Below are 13,868 nucleotides of genomic sequence, written 5' to 3' on the forward strand. Positions count from 1 at the left end.
GAGAGACAGAGAGAGAGCAGGGGAGAGGCAGCAGAGAGAGAGAGAGGGAGACAGAGAATCTTCTACACTGACAGTGAAGAGCCCAGTGTGGGGCTCGAACTCTTGAACTGTGAGATCCTCACCTGAGTTTAAACAGGAGTCGGTCCCTCAACCGACTGAGCCTCCCAGGCGTCCCAGGGTCTAACTACATTTTTAACCAAACGCTCTCAGAGATAACTGTGTACTCGGAGTGGTGCATTTTGACTCATAGTGTGTTGAGGCCTCGTTTGGAAGACAGGTGGCCCTCCTGGGACCCTTTTCAATCATATTCCACGGGGAAGGACTGAGGCGCAAGAGGCCACCTAGCCATCTGCTCGGTCACCAACCAACTCCGTCCCGGAGAGTTCTGGCCGCCTGTGTAATGATGAACACACTGGGCTCTTCGCCGGCTGAGTCACGTGGATGAGACGCATAGTTTTTCAAAAGGCACTTGCACACGGTTACGTAAGCTGTGACTCAGGCCCCGGACCCTCTTCTCTTCATTCACTCAAAACCTTACCCCCCTCAACCAAGGGGATCGCCTTCAGTCCAACGGGCTTTCCCGTCATCTCTTGCTGGTTTCATCCAAGTTGGTGTCACCAGCTCAGCCTCTCACCTGCGTTCACTCTCGTCTCTAACTCTGTGTCTCCATCTGAACATCTGAGAGGCAGCTTCAACTGAACCCTCACTATCCCCTTGAACTTCCCTGCCCTGAATCTTCCCCATTGGGAAGTGGTACAAATCATGTTTGGTTTTCCATTAAACCTTGGAGTCCTCCTTGCTTCTTCTCTTTTGCTCGCAGCCCTCATTTACTTCATCAGCTAATGCCATGGGCTCTACCTTCACAGGGTATATTGAATCAGGTACTGCTTACCCACTTCCCCCACTCTCACTCTTGTTCCAGCCACCATCATCTTTAAGTTTATTTATTTTCAGAGAGAGAGAGAGAGAGAGAGAGAGCGAGCACAAGTCGGGGAAGGGAATAGAGAGGAGAAAGAGAGAATCCCAAGCAGACTCTGCACTGTCAGCATGGAGCCCCATGTGGGGCTCGAACTCATGAGCCAGGAGATCATGACCTGAGCCAAAATCAAGAGCCAGACACTTAACCGACTGAGTCACCCAGGCGCCCCCGCCATCATCTCTTGATTAGACCGTGGCCCCAGCCTCTTGCTTCACACTGTCTGCTTCTACCCACCTACAGTCCCTGCTCCGTGTCATAATGAGAATGATGCTTCTTAACGGAAAGCAGATGGTGACATGTAGTGACTCAAAGTCCCCCACGGCCTCCCATCACATTTAAAACAAAACCCAAAGTCCTCCCACTTACCCTTGCTCACTGCTCTCCAACCTCACTGGCCTCCTTGCTGGTCTATGACCACATCAAGCCCACTCCAACCTCAGGGCCTTGGCATTGCTGCTTCCTCTGCTTGGATTGCAGACTTGTTCCCTGGCTTCCTTCAGATCTGTTGTTAACGTCTCCTTCTCAGGAAGTTCGTCCCTGTCTGTAAATACCCAGACTCTCAATCCTCTTACACGGTGTTACTTTCCTTCATTGCACTTAATACTTGATCTTGAGTTATGTAACTGATGACTATTGGTTTATTTTCAACATCTCCCTCTCCATGGCCACGAGTGCTTTGCTTTTTCATTCTAGGTGCCCCACATTCAGAATGATGCACGGTATATAGCTGGTGCTCAATACATACATATAACGAATGAGAAAATGTCATGCATTATCTTACTATATCTCACTATAGCCTCAACGGTCTGACACGTGTGGTTTTATCCCCATTTTATGGATTCTCAAACTCGCAGCTGGTAAAGACCACAAGAATCACCTAAACCAGACTCCTAATCATACAGGTGTGGAAACTGGAACCCAGACCGTGCACTGACTTACCCAGGGCTGACTAGTAGGACCCAGGGCTGGACCTAAGCTGAGGGTTCCTCTCAGCCCAGTGCGTTTCTCTCCACACACCAAATTAAGGCACGCATCCCTGGCGAGACATAAGTGCCTATAAACGTAGAATGGTGCCTGGTACTTTTTATAGCAATAAAAATTATTAATAAAATAAAAGAGAGAGTAATAGATGATAATAAGTAGCCTGATCATCATTCATTAATAGTCACGAACTATAGTATGCTAAATGCTATAAAGACATACAAAGTTCCCAGAAACACAGGAAAGGCAGCTTAAAGCAATGGTTGAGACCATGGCAGAAGGAACTGGGACACTGCAGTCAGATCTTGACTTTACCGCTCACTAGCTATGTGACCAATTACTTAGCCTCTCCGTGCCTCAGTCTCTCCATCCGTTCAGTGGGTATGATTATAGTATCTTCACAGGGCTAGTGTGAGAATTAAAAGAATTAGTATGTGTGAAACATTTACAATAGTAAGTGCCGTATGTGCATTGCTATTCTATTTTTCATCACAAGGAGAGGATCACAGCTCGGCAAAGAAGGTGCTCAGAGAGTCAGAGGAAGATGTGAATGTTTGAGACGGATCCCAAAGGACAGGTGGAAGGATTGTTTTGCTGGGGGGGGGGGGGTAGCTGAGGTTGTGACAGGTAGTGGTGATGGGAAAACCGTACTCCTGGCAGGGAAACGGTCCCAGCAAAGCTCAGAGGTGAGATGCCGGAAGACAGGCTGTCCGCATGGCAAGCAGCATGCTGGGCTGTCTTGGGCGGAGGAGTGGGAACGAAAGCTACCTAAGATAAAGCTGGAAAGAGAGACAGATGGGTGGTCAGGTCAGAAAGGGCCTGGAAGTGGTGTTGAGGAGTTCAGATTCGATTCTTCCAGCAAGCAGGAGCCCCGAGGGTCTCTGAATAGGGGAGTGACATTAAGAATCCTTTGAGGAAGACAATTTCGGCCTGACATCAATGCGGTGTAAATTATCTTTGACTATACAGCTTGGGTAAAATTTGCTGCCAAGCTCGCAGGGGGGAGGGGAAGGCAGCTGGGGTTCAGGGCCCCGCTTTGCAGACACACCTTTGGATCCTGCAGTTTGATCTGATCTGTCAGGCCGACAAAGAACACACTGGCTTTGCTGTTTCTTAATGTGGATTCTGTTATCACCTTGTCTAACGCAGTTCTGTTAGGCGGGGTGCTACCCAGGCAACCGGCTGCAGGCAGGGGGTTAGCCTCAGCCACGGCAGCTGCTATCAGAATCTTATCAGTGGGCGGACGGGTCACGTGGCTGCCCAACCGCAGGTCAAAGGGCGGAGACGAGCGGGGCAAACCTCACGAAACCGGCCGCTCTGGCCAGGGGATACACACTTGGTTCTCCCTGTCTTCCATCGTTGCTCCCCAGTCAAGGCGTAGTTCTGCCTGTTAAGTTCATGTGTGGCGTGGGGGCCACGCCCCCTCTTCACGTGTGGCGTGGGGGATATTTGCTCTCTTCTCGGCCCAAGAAAAGGAGGGTTTGGGTTTGTTTTCAGTAAAGGAGAAGGAGAAAACAAATTAGTATTTTTTGAACGTCTACTATGTGTCAGGCACTGTTAGGAGTAATAACGATGAGAAGTGTAGACTTTTATTTCATTAACAATAGTAATTAGTGACATAGTGACCACTATTTAGTGAACATTTTGTTCCAAACTGTACGCAATGATCAACTTGAAACATTATATTCAATCCATACAGCTGCTCTATGACATAGGTTGTAGGATTAGCCCCATTTTAGGCAGGAGAACACTGAAGCGCAATGAGGTCAATTTATCCTTCATTCCTAAAGTAGTAGTCAGTAGCAAAGCCAGACTGTTCTCTGCATTGGGTTCTAAGCAACAGGACCCTTTAGCTGTAAGTGACAGTAACTGATACTCTAACGCAGGAATGTATTGGAAGAATATTGGCACTCATAGAATTGGCAGAAGGACAGAGAAGTCGACTTGGAAACAAGTAAGCAGCGAGATGACTCTGGTGGCTGCAGGCAGGACGAGGAACCACCAGGTCTCAGTGCAGGAAAGATGAGGTTACAGGCCACCGATCGGGGCAGAACGGGGTAAAGTTTCAGCTTCTTTATCTCTCACCTCAAGGGGTGGCCTAAAGCAGATCATGTGCCATCCTTTGCCTGGGGGAGCACAGGACACCCACATTATAGTCTTGTGCTCTGTCCCTGCAGATTATACCCAGGGGTAATGCCCTCCCACCCGGGGTGTTGGTGCAAAGAGAAATGAATGCTGGGGAGTGAGAAAACAACGACTGTTCACCACACTAACCTGGGTAGATCCATTCTATTGAGCTTATTCCTCAACTTTGCTAAGGTCCTCCTTCTGGTGGCTTGTGAATAAAGGTTGAAAAAGAAACAGTGCACATTTAATAACAATTCCTTTTATTCTGATTAACCTCTGAGACTCTATCAATCACACCCAGAAACACATATACAGTGGTGAAGTCTACACGCTGCCGTGGGGTATACACCTACCACCTGGAGAAAGGAGAAAACCACACACCAAGTACACGGGGTAATCAGTGAACGTGAATGCAATAAACGGTAAAATATGCCCGGTTTTCGGCACGTATGCTAGACCTCGTGAAACACTTTTATTATCCTCTCCAAGATAGACTTCTTTTGAACTGCATTTCAATTGTATTTTTAAAGCACAACTCACAAGTCATTTGTCGATGTCAATCCCTACCTGCATACAAACGCCATGTAGGTAGCCTTGTGCTCTCATCCTAAGAACCGAGACCTACAGTTTTCACCACTGAGCGGCTTTTATCTACCCACTTACTGTTATCTGCAATAAAGCAAATCATAATTTGCTATAAGGAAGATCATAATAATTAAACGACTATCTGAAATACCACATTACTGTTTAGATGGCTTTACAGCTAGACAAATGCGATGAGAGATAAAGGTGGCCAGGCTGTCAGGGAGGGAGCCTCTCTCCACCGAGTGACTCTCTCCCTCGAACAGTGACTCGTGGTCCTTGGCGATTTTTACGGATGGGGTCAGGCTAGCTCTCGTTAGCCGCTGCAAGAATATTACCTGCTAATCCCCAAAGGCTTCACAACGTGCTGATAAACTCGTGTGGCTGAAGGGTTCGTGTTCAGGAATAATTTAGAAACTTCTCAACTGTAGGCTCCCTCTTTTCTGAGAGGGATTTCCCCCTCTGGTCCTCCTCTACTTCCTGCTTTCTCACTGCCCTCTTCTTACCCTATTCTCCGTCCTCCACCCAGGAATACCTCCTTTCTCACCCAATAGGTGGCTTCGGGCAAACAGTATCCGACAATCGACATAACTTCAACTTCCAATAAGCCACTCCCTCCATTCTCAGAAGCCCTACTCTGCCCTGCCCATTGATGTCTGGTCGGGACCATCACGACAGCCTCCTCTTGCCTCCTTACCTGTCTGGTCCAGGTACTAATCCCTTTGAAAACCATACATCAGGTCCTGCCACTCACTCACCTTTAAAAATATCCCTGTTACAGAGATTGGCAAACAAGAGCTCTGCGGTACCTGGCTGCAGTCCGCTTCGGACTCCTCCTGCCCTCTTCCTGACTCCTGGTAACCATGTGACATTCTAGGTACACCTGAAGTAGGGCATCACAGCCACCAGCCCACCCATCTGCCTCCCCACCAACTGAGGCCTCCCTGCAGCCAAGGTCCAACTCATTCACCTTTGCGTCTCTAGAGCCAAGCTCCTGACCAAGAGCTGAGTGCTCAATACACTTTACATTTGAGATGTAAATGAATTTTGATTCCTGCTAAGCTGAAATATATTTACCTATTTGTAATATATTTTTTAGGAAGCTAATCAATTATTATTTATTATTAAGCTTAACTCTCGAAAGTCCATTTTTAGCATCGTTTAGAAAAAGAAATCTGGTGGGGCGCCAGGGTGGCTCAGTCAGTTAAGCGTCCAACTTTAGCTCAGTCATGGTCTCACAGATTGTGGGTTCGAACGCTGCGTCAGGCTCTGTGCTGACAGCTCAGAGCCTGGAGTCTGCTTCAGATTCTGTGTCTCCCTCTCTCTCTGCCCCTCCCCTACTTGCACTCTGTCTCTCTCTCTCTCTCTCTCTCTCAAAAATAAAAAATAAACGTTAAAAAAAATTTTAGAGAAAGAAATCTGCTTGCAAGAACTTGATATGTATGGAGAGGTCACAAGACAGTTCCTATAGAATTGCCATAATGGCATTTGTAATTTCACCTCATTTTTATTCCTTAAAACGAGAGCTTCCCCATATCACAGGGGCATAAACTTCCTTTACACCTTCATTCTCTGAAATCTTGCAGACTGACCACTCCAGATATACAGGACTGTCACTTAGGGACACACTGAACCTTGCCAGGCAGAGTTTGGGCATCTGTGGAGTAAGATGCTAAGTGGGGCCAACCCCACGTGGACAGTCATCTCACGGAGGTCCTCCAGCCTGCGGCCATCGTGACCACACCACACTGACTCACCCGTGGGAGCAGCCTTTGCCAGCCACGATCACACCCCAGTCTCCTAAGCACGTCCACAGCCCTGTTCCAAATCTGTGTTCGCCTCTGTAATTTTTAGATAACATTTCAGCAATTTCAGGTTGGTAACAATGATTCTAATGCCATTCTCTAAGATGACTTCTTTTTTTTTTTTTTTTTTTTTTTTTTTATGATCTAGCTTTCTCTGAGTCACCATGGCGGCTTCCCCCTCTTCAGTATTACTTTCGACAGGCAAACTTTGATGATTTGAATGCCCCAGGGGATGTGCTGGAAACTTAAGTTAACTGAGATTTCAGGTAATTGGAAGAGTTTATAATGTGAACTATGGTAGCTGGGGGGTATGTGAAATTCACTGACAGTCTTGGTTAAGTGAAGTTAGGAATAACGAGGGTTTGCCTGAATATCTATTTCAATCCTTCCCTCCTGTTATTCCTTCCTTACTCCCTGTCCCCACCTTCTCAGTCTCTGTACCATCTGAGTGCACCCCTGATCTTTTCAGGCCAATAAAGATTAGGAGGAAATGCAAGGAAAAAAGACTGCTTTCCTTCTAGTTGGCCATAAATGGGCTAGGAAATCCCTCTCATTTGCTGAAGACGGCATATATTTTTAAAGACCATTGTTTGCCTAGAGCAACTCTGCTCTCTCCCCAGCGCTAAGCTGATCTGACCTTGCCTCCGGCCGAGATGCTGATGGCAAGGCGTGCAATTCAGGTTTGTTTCACAGAGATCCAGGATTCGGGATGGGGCACTAAAATCGCCCACACATCTGAGGTTCACCCTTTTCCATCCAGGCTGCCAGAGGCCTGGGGTATGTAGCTGTAGCCGACAGCCCACATCACAAACGCTCACATATACAATGACATATTAAAACATGTAACAGTCACACATGGAATGGAATGAGAGATTCACTAGGCATTTCATTATGGGATAATAATTCAATTCCATTGCAGAAAGCTTTTCTTGTGGGCTGGGTAGCAATAAAAAGCCAACAAAGCATGGACAACATTTTGGTCAAACTGTCTTTGAAAGCTATAAAATTGCTGTGGCTCATCTTCCCCCTGTCTCAAAAAGAAATCATAAAAAAAAACAAAAAAAACAAAAAACACCCACCCCTGGGGCACTTGGGTGGCTCCATCGGTTAAGCTTCCCACTTTAGCTCAGGTCATGATCCCATGGTGCATGAGTTCGAGCCCCGCGTGGGGGTCTGTGCTAATGGCTCGGAGACTGAAGCCTGCTTCGGATTCTGTGTCTCCCTCTCTCTCTGCCCCTCCCCTGCTCACACTCTGTCTCTCCCTCTCAAAAATAAACATTAAAAAAAATAATAAGAAAAAAAAAACCCTAAAATCCTTACTACTGTTGAGCCACAGTGACCGCTGTATATCTATCTGCCCCTGACTTCTCAGATCTGCCCTCAAACACCATGAGGCAGTGCCTCCACTTCCCAGATGAGGCTCAAGTCGTTTGCAGAACTCCAACTGATTCCAGGACTATCCTTTAACAAAAAGGAATTTGGGAGGCACAGAGACAAAGGCACTATTGATAGACACGACATGGCACCTGGGATTTAGAGTGAAATTATGTGGCTTCCATGGCCATCACCTACCACTCACCCCCTCTGTATCTCAGTTTCCTCTTATATAAATGCTGGGTGAATGACCATCACCATAGTGGACTCTACTCAGTGCCCAAAGGTGACTCAGTATTTCCCATATATAAGTCATTAATCCTTATCACAACCCCAAAAAGTAGACATTCTCCCCTTTTACAGATGAAGAAACTGAGGACCTAGGAGATTTTTCTTTTTTTAAGTCACGCAACTTGTGGGGCATCTGGGTGGCTCAGTCTGTTAAGCATCCAACTCTTGATGTCAGCTCATGTCAGGATCTCACATTTTGTGGGTTCAAGTCCCGTGTCGGGCTCTGTGCTGAGAGCACGGAGCCTGCTTGGGATTTTCTCTCTCCCTCTCTCTCTGCCCCTGCCCAACTCGTGCTGTCTCTGTTTCTCTCAAAATAAATAAATAAACTTAAGAACAAAGTCACGCAACTTGCCAGTGGCAACGGTGGGATTTATTTTTTTAATGTTTATTTATTTTGAGAAAGAGAGAGAGAGAGAGAGCAGGGCAGGGGCAGAGAGAGAAGGAGAGAGAATCCCAAGCAGGCTCCGCGATCTCAGCGCAGAGCCCAATGCAGGGCTCAAACCCATGAAACGTGAGAACACGACATGAGCTGAAATCAAGAGTTGGACGCTTAACTGACTGAGCTACCCAGGCACCCTGGAAATGGTGGGATTTAAACCCAGGCCTGCCCCACCTCTCTCACAGGAGAGTCATAAGGGCTCTATAAGAAAATGCATGTGTTTTTTTTTTTTTTTTTAAAAGCACTCAATAAATTCTAAAAAGCACTCAATAAATTCTAAAGGCACCAATCTTATTAATAATCACAATAATCCAAAGAACTGCATTCATCCTATTCAAAGAAAGAAAACCAATCTCCATTCCTAAGTTTGTCAGCAGACCTTGCCTTTGTGAAAAATATCATCTCCCTGCTGGGATGAAGTGTTCCAGAAGAGGGTCAGAGTGCTCCAGATGAAGACTCAACTCAAGATGGAGCGTTTGTGGGACTATTCCCTGGCTTCCATCTCTTCCAACTAGAGTCAGGTGCAGATACTCCAAGGCGAGGAGGTGTTCCGTCCCTGTCTGCCCCCGAAAGGCAGTCATCTGCAGACTAGAGATCTTGAAATCAGACATGCAAATCCGTCACTATTTTAATTATCCAAGGAAGTAGAGCTCTTACCACCACCTGCCAAGATGCCAGCCAACCGTGATCATCACGGCTCCCCCCAGCGGTTCTCTCTGCGTGAGAATCACGGAGTCATCATTAAAGGGCCGCTTGGGCCCCAATTTCCGCCTACAGGATGAAGGTGTCCCCAGCTGAAGCTTGTGAGTGGGAGCTGTTTTTGCTTTCTCTCTATGCCTAGCTCATATTTTCCTGAGCACTGTTAATTTGCTCCTGAGCTTGTCATTATCAGTTTCTTACCACCACCTCCAGGCAGTACTGATTCGTGAGAAATGTTCCTCAACAAGAACTGTCAGTTCAGAACTCGGCCCCACGGCAACAAGTTAGGTGGAGATTCATTCTGGAACATGGGTGGATGTGCAATTCTGCTGATTCAAATCGCAGGCTTATTCAGAGGGCAGACTAAACTATAAACACTAATTAAGGTGAGGGCTCTGTCCAGGTCTGTTTCCCTGGCTGGTAATGGTGCAACTGGGTCGATTATGCTAGCAAAGGGCTCCTACGGATGATCTCAATTTAGTATGGCTTTCAGGGAGGATGGCAAAGTCCCCATTGTCTCCACATCACCAACAAGCCAACAGCCAACACTGGGCATAATTTTATGGCTTCTCTTGACAGCCCATTTGTCTACCACAATCACGGTTCATCAGAAGAGCATTGAAATGACAGTAACATGGGTTGCTTCAGTTTGTTCCTCTGCCAAGTACAGACACAAGACCTGGTGCTTAAAGGATTCCTTTGGAGAAGACATCACTGATGCAGGCAGCATCAAGGCGTGGGCATTTCTCTTTCAGTAAGGAAAGTCACTGATAATCAAGGTCACTACAGACAGCAGTGTCAATAGGACTGACTAAATATGTGACCAGGCTAACCATTCCAAAAGGAGATGAAATTTTAGAGGCAGAGAGACCTAAAAGCTCATGGAAGGCAGTGGATATCCCAAGTACGTTTTGGGGGGAGGGGGTCAGACTTTCTTGGATTCCAGTCCCTGCCCTGCACCTGTAGCTGAATGACCTTGAGCAAGTTAATCCATCTCTTGCTGAGCCAAAGACCCCTTACTTGTAAAAGGGGGACCATGATAGTGTGTCCTTCGTAGGGTCTGCGACATAAAGGAGGTAATGGGACAAGGTATTTAGTCCAGTCACTGGCGTGAAGCTGGCATTTGCTAAGAGGTTATTTTTTTTATCTTTATAATCATCATCATCCTCCTCCTCATCATCAATCATCATCATCATGTTCATGCTATATCATTAGGACTGCTGCTGTCTGTACTGTGTAGGAGGGTGCAAAGACCAAAGTAGTTAAAACAAGTCTTTGGGAAAGACCTATCAAGCCTGATGGGCCTAGACCCCAGATATGGCCATGGAGGCATCAGACAAAACACTAAGGGCAGACCCTCCTCCACCACTGACTGTGTGCCAAGTACTGTTCTGGGCACTTCACACACATTAGTTCATTTGGTCCTCACAATGAGGCCCTAGGAGGTAGGAGTGACTATGATCCCCTACATCTCCTATAAAGTGCTGGCCAAGAAGAGGGAAGCAGAAGTGTTCCAGGAGACTTCTGGGAAGTTTCCTTAAAGGAAGGAGCATATTCTTCTTCATGTTTTCTTCCTCCTGCAAAATATTCATCCCGAAAATGGAAAGCTCCACTGTTGGAACGGTGGATAAAAGAAACGGAAGGTGCCTGGGTCCCTGAAAAACTGTAAGCTGCCATATCAGCCTTAAACGGTCTTCCTCTAAAGTCACTGTACTTGAGAGAGAAATACAGATAACTCTATCTTATCCAAACCACTGCTGTTTCTGGTATTACGTTAAAACTAATCCTAAATAATATGCCAACACACCCAAGCAACTGATACTGAGGAAATTTGGCACCTTTTAATGTAAGATATGTAACTGAGTTCATAAGAGAGCCCTATGTCACCCCTGACAGGTGTCACTGGATATCCATGATACAAAACTGTGTAAGTACTACACTGAGGTTTTCATAGAGTTTAAATGAAAGAATACTTCCTTCTTGGCTTGATAATTCAAAATACACACCTCCTAAAAATGAGCACCACACTAGAATGTTTTTTCATTCGTTCACTCACTCATCCATTTGGTGAGGCTATAGTAGACCAGGGGAAACACAGACTTTGGAATAAAAAGAACCCGAGTTCAAATCCCAGCTCTTGTATTGCCAGCATATTCTCTTATGTTTACTTATCAACTCTTAGCCATATTGATCACAGCAAATGAAATGGTGGTAACTCTAGCTGCCTCTCAAGGCTGTTGTGAGGTATAAATGAAATGCATATATAAAGCATTCAGGACTGGGCACATTAAATAGCACCCAATAAACATATCCTTTTTCCTTCAAATATGTGCCTGCACCAAACCTTAGATGAACCTTATATGTATGGCACACAGGGCTTAATAAATGGACACATTTGTAAGAATAACTTCACTGGGGCGCCTGGGTGGCTCAATCAGTTAAACATCTGACTCCTGATCTCAGCTTAGGTCGTGATCTTAAGATGGAGAGTTCAAGCCCCGCATTGGGCTCCCTGCTGGGTGTGGAGCCTACTTAAAAGCAAAACAGAATGAAAAGAATAACTTTACTGCAGTTAATAATAATAATGATACTGAGAGAGTAGTAGCAATCACAGCAGTGGTCGTAGAAACAGCGGCAGTAAAATAATCAAAAGCTAAACAGAGAGGGTGAAAATAAGGAAGGTCCCCAAATGTGTGCGGTTAATACCTACATGATCAAAACTTAACTGTTCAGCACTAGGTCGGAGACTGTTTCTGGAGAAGTGTGGAATTTTTCTCATGAATCCTCACGAATGTTTCCAGTAATCAAAACAGTTATTTTCCTTGCTCACCAAGCAATCTTATCATCTTAAAAGAACGTCTCTCTAAAACCCAGGTGTTTGAATTGTCCAATGAATTCCTCTCCTTTTTCAAAAATGAATTTTTAAAAAGAAGTTGATGGACAGGATGAACGAACACCCTAGAATCTGCTCTCCCGTACAAACCTTTACACCGAGTGGGAAGATGCCAGATACCCTTGCCCCAGCGCACAGGGGTAGTTATTAGGTCGTTCAGCCTAACTCATGTGCATTCACAGAAACTAAGTAAGCAAGGGAAGATATAAGCCAGCTGTGCAAAAAACCACGGGAAAACCTTAAAGTCACTGTCCCTGCAGCCTATTCTAGAGTTTAACAGAACTCTGATGTCAGACATCTGGGTGTTCCGACAGTGGGAAACAATGCAGTTAAGAATTTTTGGGGCGCCTGGGTGGCGCAGTCGGTTAAGCGTCCGACTTCAGCCAGGTCACGATCTCATGGTCCGTGAGTTCGAGCCCCGCGTCAGGCTCTGGGCTGATGGCTCGGAGCCTGGAGCCTGTTTCCGATTCTGTGTCTCCCTCTCTCTCTGCCCCTCCCCCGTTCATGCTATGTCTCTCTCTGTCCCAAAAATAAATTAAAAAACGTTGAAAAAAAAAATTAAAAAAAAAAAAAAAAAAAAAAGAATTTCTAAGACATAGGCTCAAAGTCCAGCAAATGTATAGTTTGTCGACACGGTGTAATCCCGTGCTGCCACAGAGACTGATGTCGATGGAGATGAGTTAGTGACGTGGAAACTGTTCACGACTTATTGCTGAGCAAGAAAAAGAACACCTTATAAAACAGCATACAGTGACAGAATTCAAAAAAATGCTTAATGGGTGCAGGAGGGGTGGGTGGGTAGAGTCGACTAGGAAAGGCATGCAGAGCCTTCTGGGGAGCTGAGGATGTTCTATATCTTGACCTGGGTGGTGCACGTGCAAAAATGCGTTGAGCATTCACCTTGTGCATTCACTGTATGTGCGTAGCATGTGATATAAACTCATTTTTAGAAATAAAGGCCTGGAAAAGTATCTGAATGATTAAACACTAAAATATTAACAGTAGTCATCTCTGGGTACTAGAATTATAGTTATTTTCTTTTAAACATACGTATATTTTCTAGGGACAGTTGGTTGAGCGTCTGACTCTTGATTTTGGCTCAGGTCATGATCTCATGGTTCATGGGATCGAGTCCTGCATTAGGCTCTGTGCTGACAGCACGGAGCCTACTTGGGATTCTCTCTCTCCCTTTCCCCTGCTCTCTCTCTCTCTCCCTGAAAATAAAAATAAATAAACTTTAAAAAATGAATAAACATACGTATATTTTCTAAATTTGGGGGCCGCTTAAGTTTATTCAGATATTTAAAGTCAAATCCATCACGATCCAAAGTTTTACCATCTCTAGGTAATACCTTCAGTCACTCACCTCTCTTCGCCACCCTTTCTCCATTCACAGATTCAGGCCGACAAGGGTAGGGCCCCCACAGCTGCCCAAGGAAACTCTCTGTGATGGGGGCAGGTAGGATCCAGGGGAGGTGGGTCCGTGGCATTATTAGATTCTAGTACTTCTGCGGAGCCCCTGCTCAGACAGCACTGGGTCACCTGGAGCGCCTGCCTGCAGCCTCCACAGCAGAGGTGGCATCCTGACCGTCCTCCAGTTATGGCCACATCTGCAGGCGTCCCCGACGCCACTTTTGCTCAACTTCCAGCCTCTACTGAAGTCTGGCCGGGAATTTGGAACCCGACCCCAGGGGTCTC

The 13,868-nt window shown here is 46.1% G+C and overlaps 1 protein-coding gene across 6 annotated transcripts in view; it reads right to left on the reverse strand.

Moving 5' to 3' along the window:
- CCDC149 (coiled-coil domain containing 149) overlaps positions 1-13,868 on the reverse strand; it is a 95,923-nt gene that overhangs the window by 67,816 nt on the left and 14,239 nt on the right. The window contains exon 1 of one of the 6 annotated variants that reach the window (XM_049630397.1): positions 9,236-12,502. The exons of the other annotated variants lie outside the window; for them this stretch is intronic. The gene's annotated coding sequence lies outside the window, so the exon portion shown is untranslated. Of the gene's footprint in view, positions 1-9,235; positions 12,503-13,868 lie in introns of those variants that run through there. 6 annotated transcript variants of the gene reach the window in all.

The sequence above is a fragment of the Panthera uncia genome, chromosome B1, assembly GCF_023721935.1.
Source record: "Panthera uncia isolate 11264 chromosome B1, Puncia_PCG_1.0, whole genome shotgun sequence".
Lineage (NCBI taxonomy): Eukaryota > Metazoa > Chordata > Mammalia > Carnivora > Felidae > Panthera > Panthera uncia.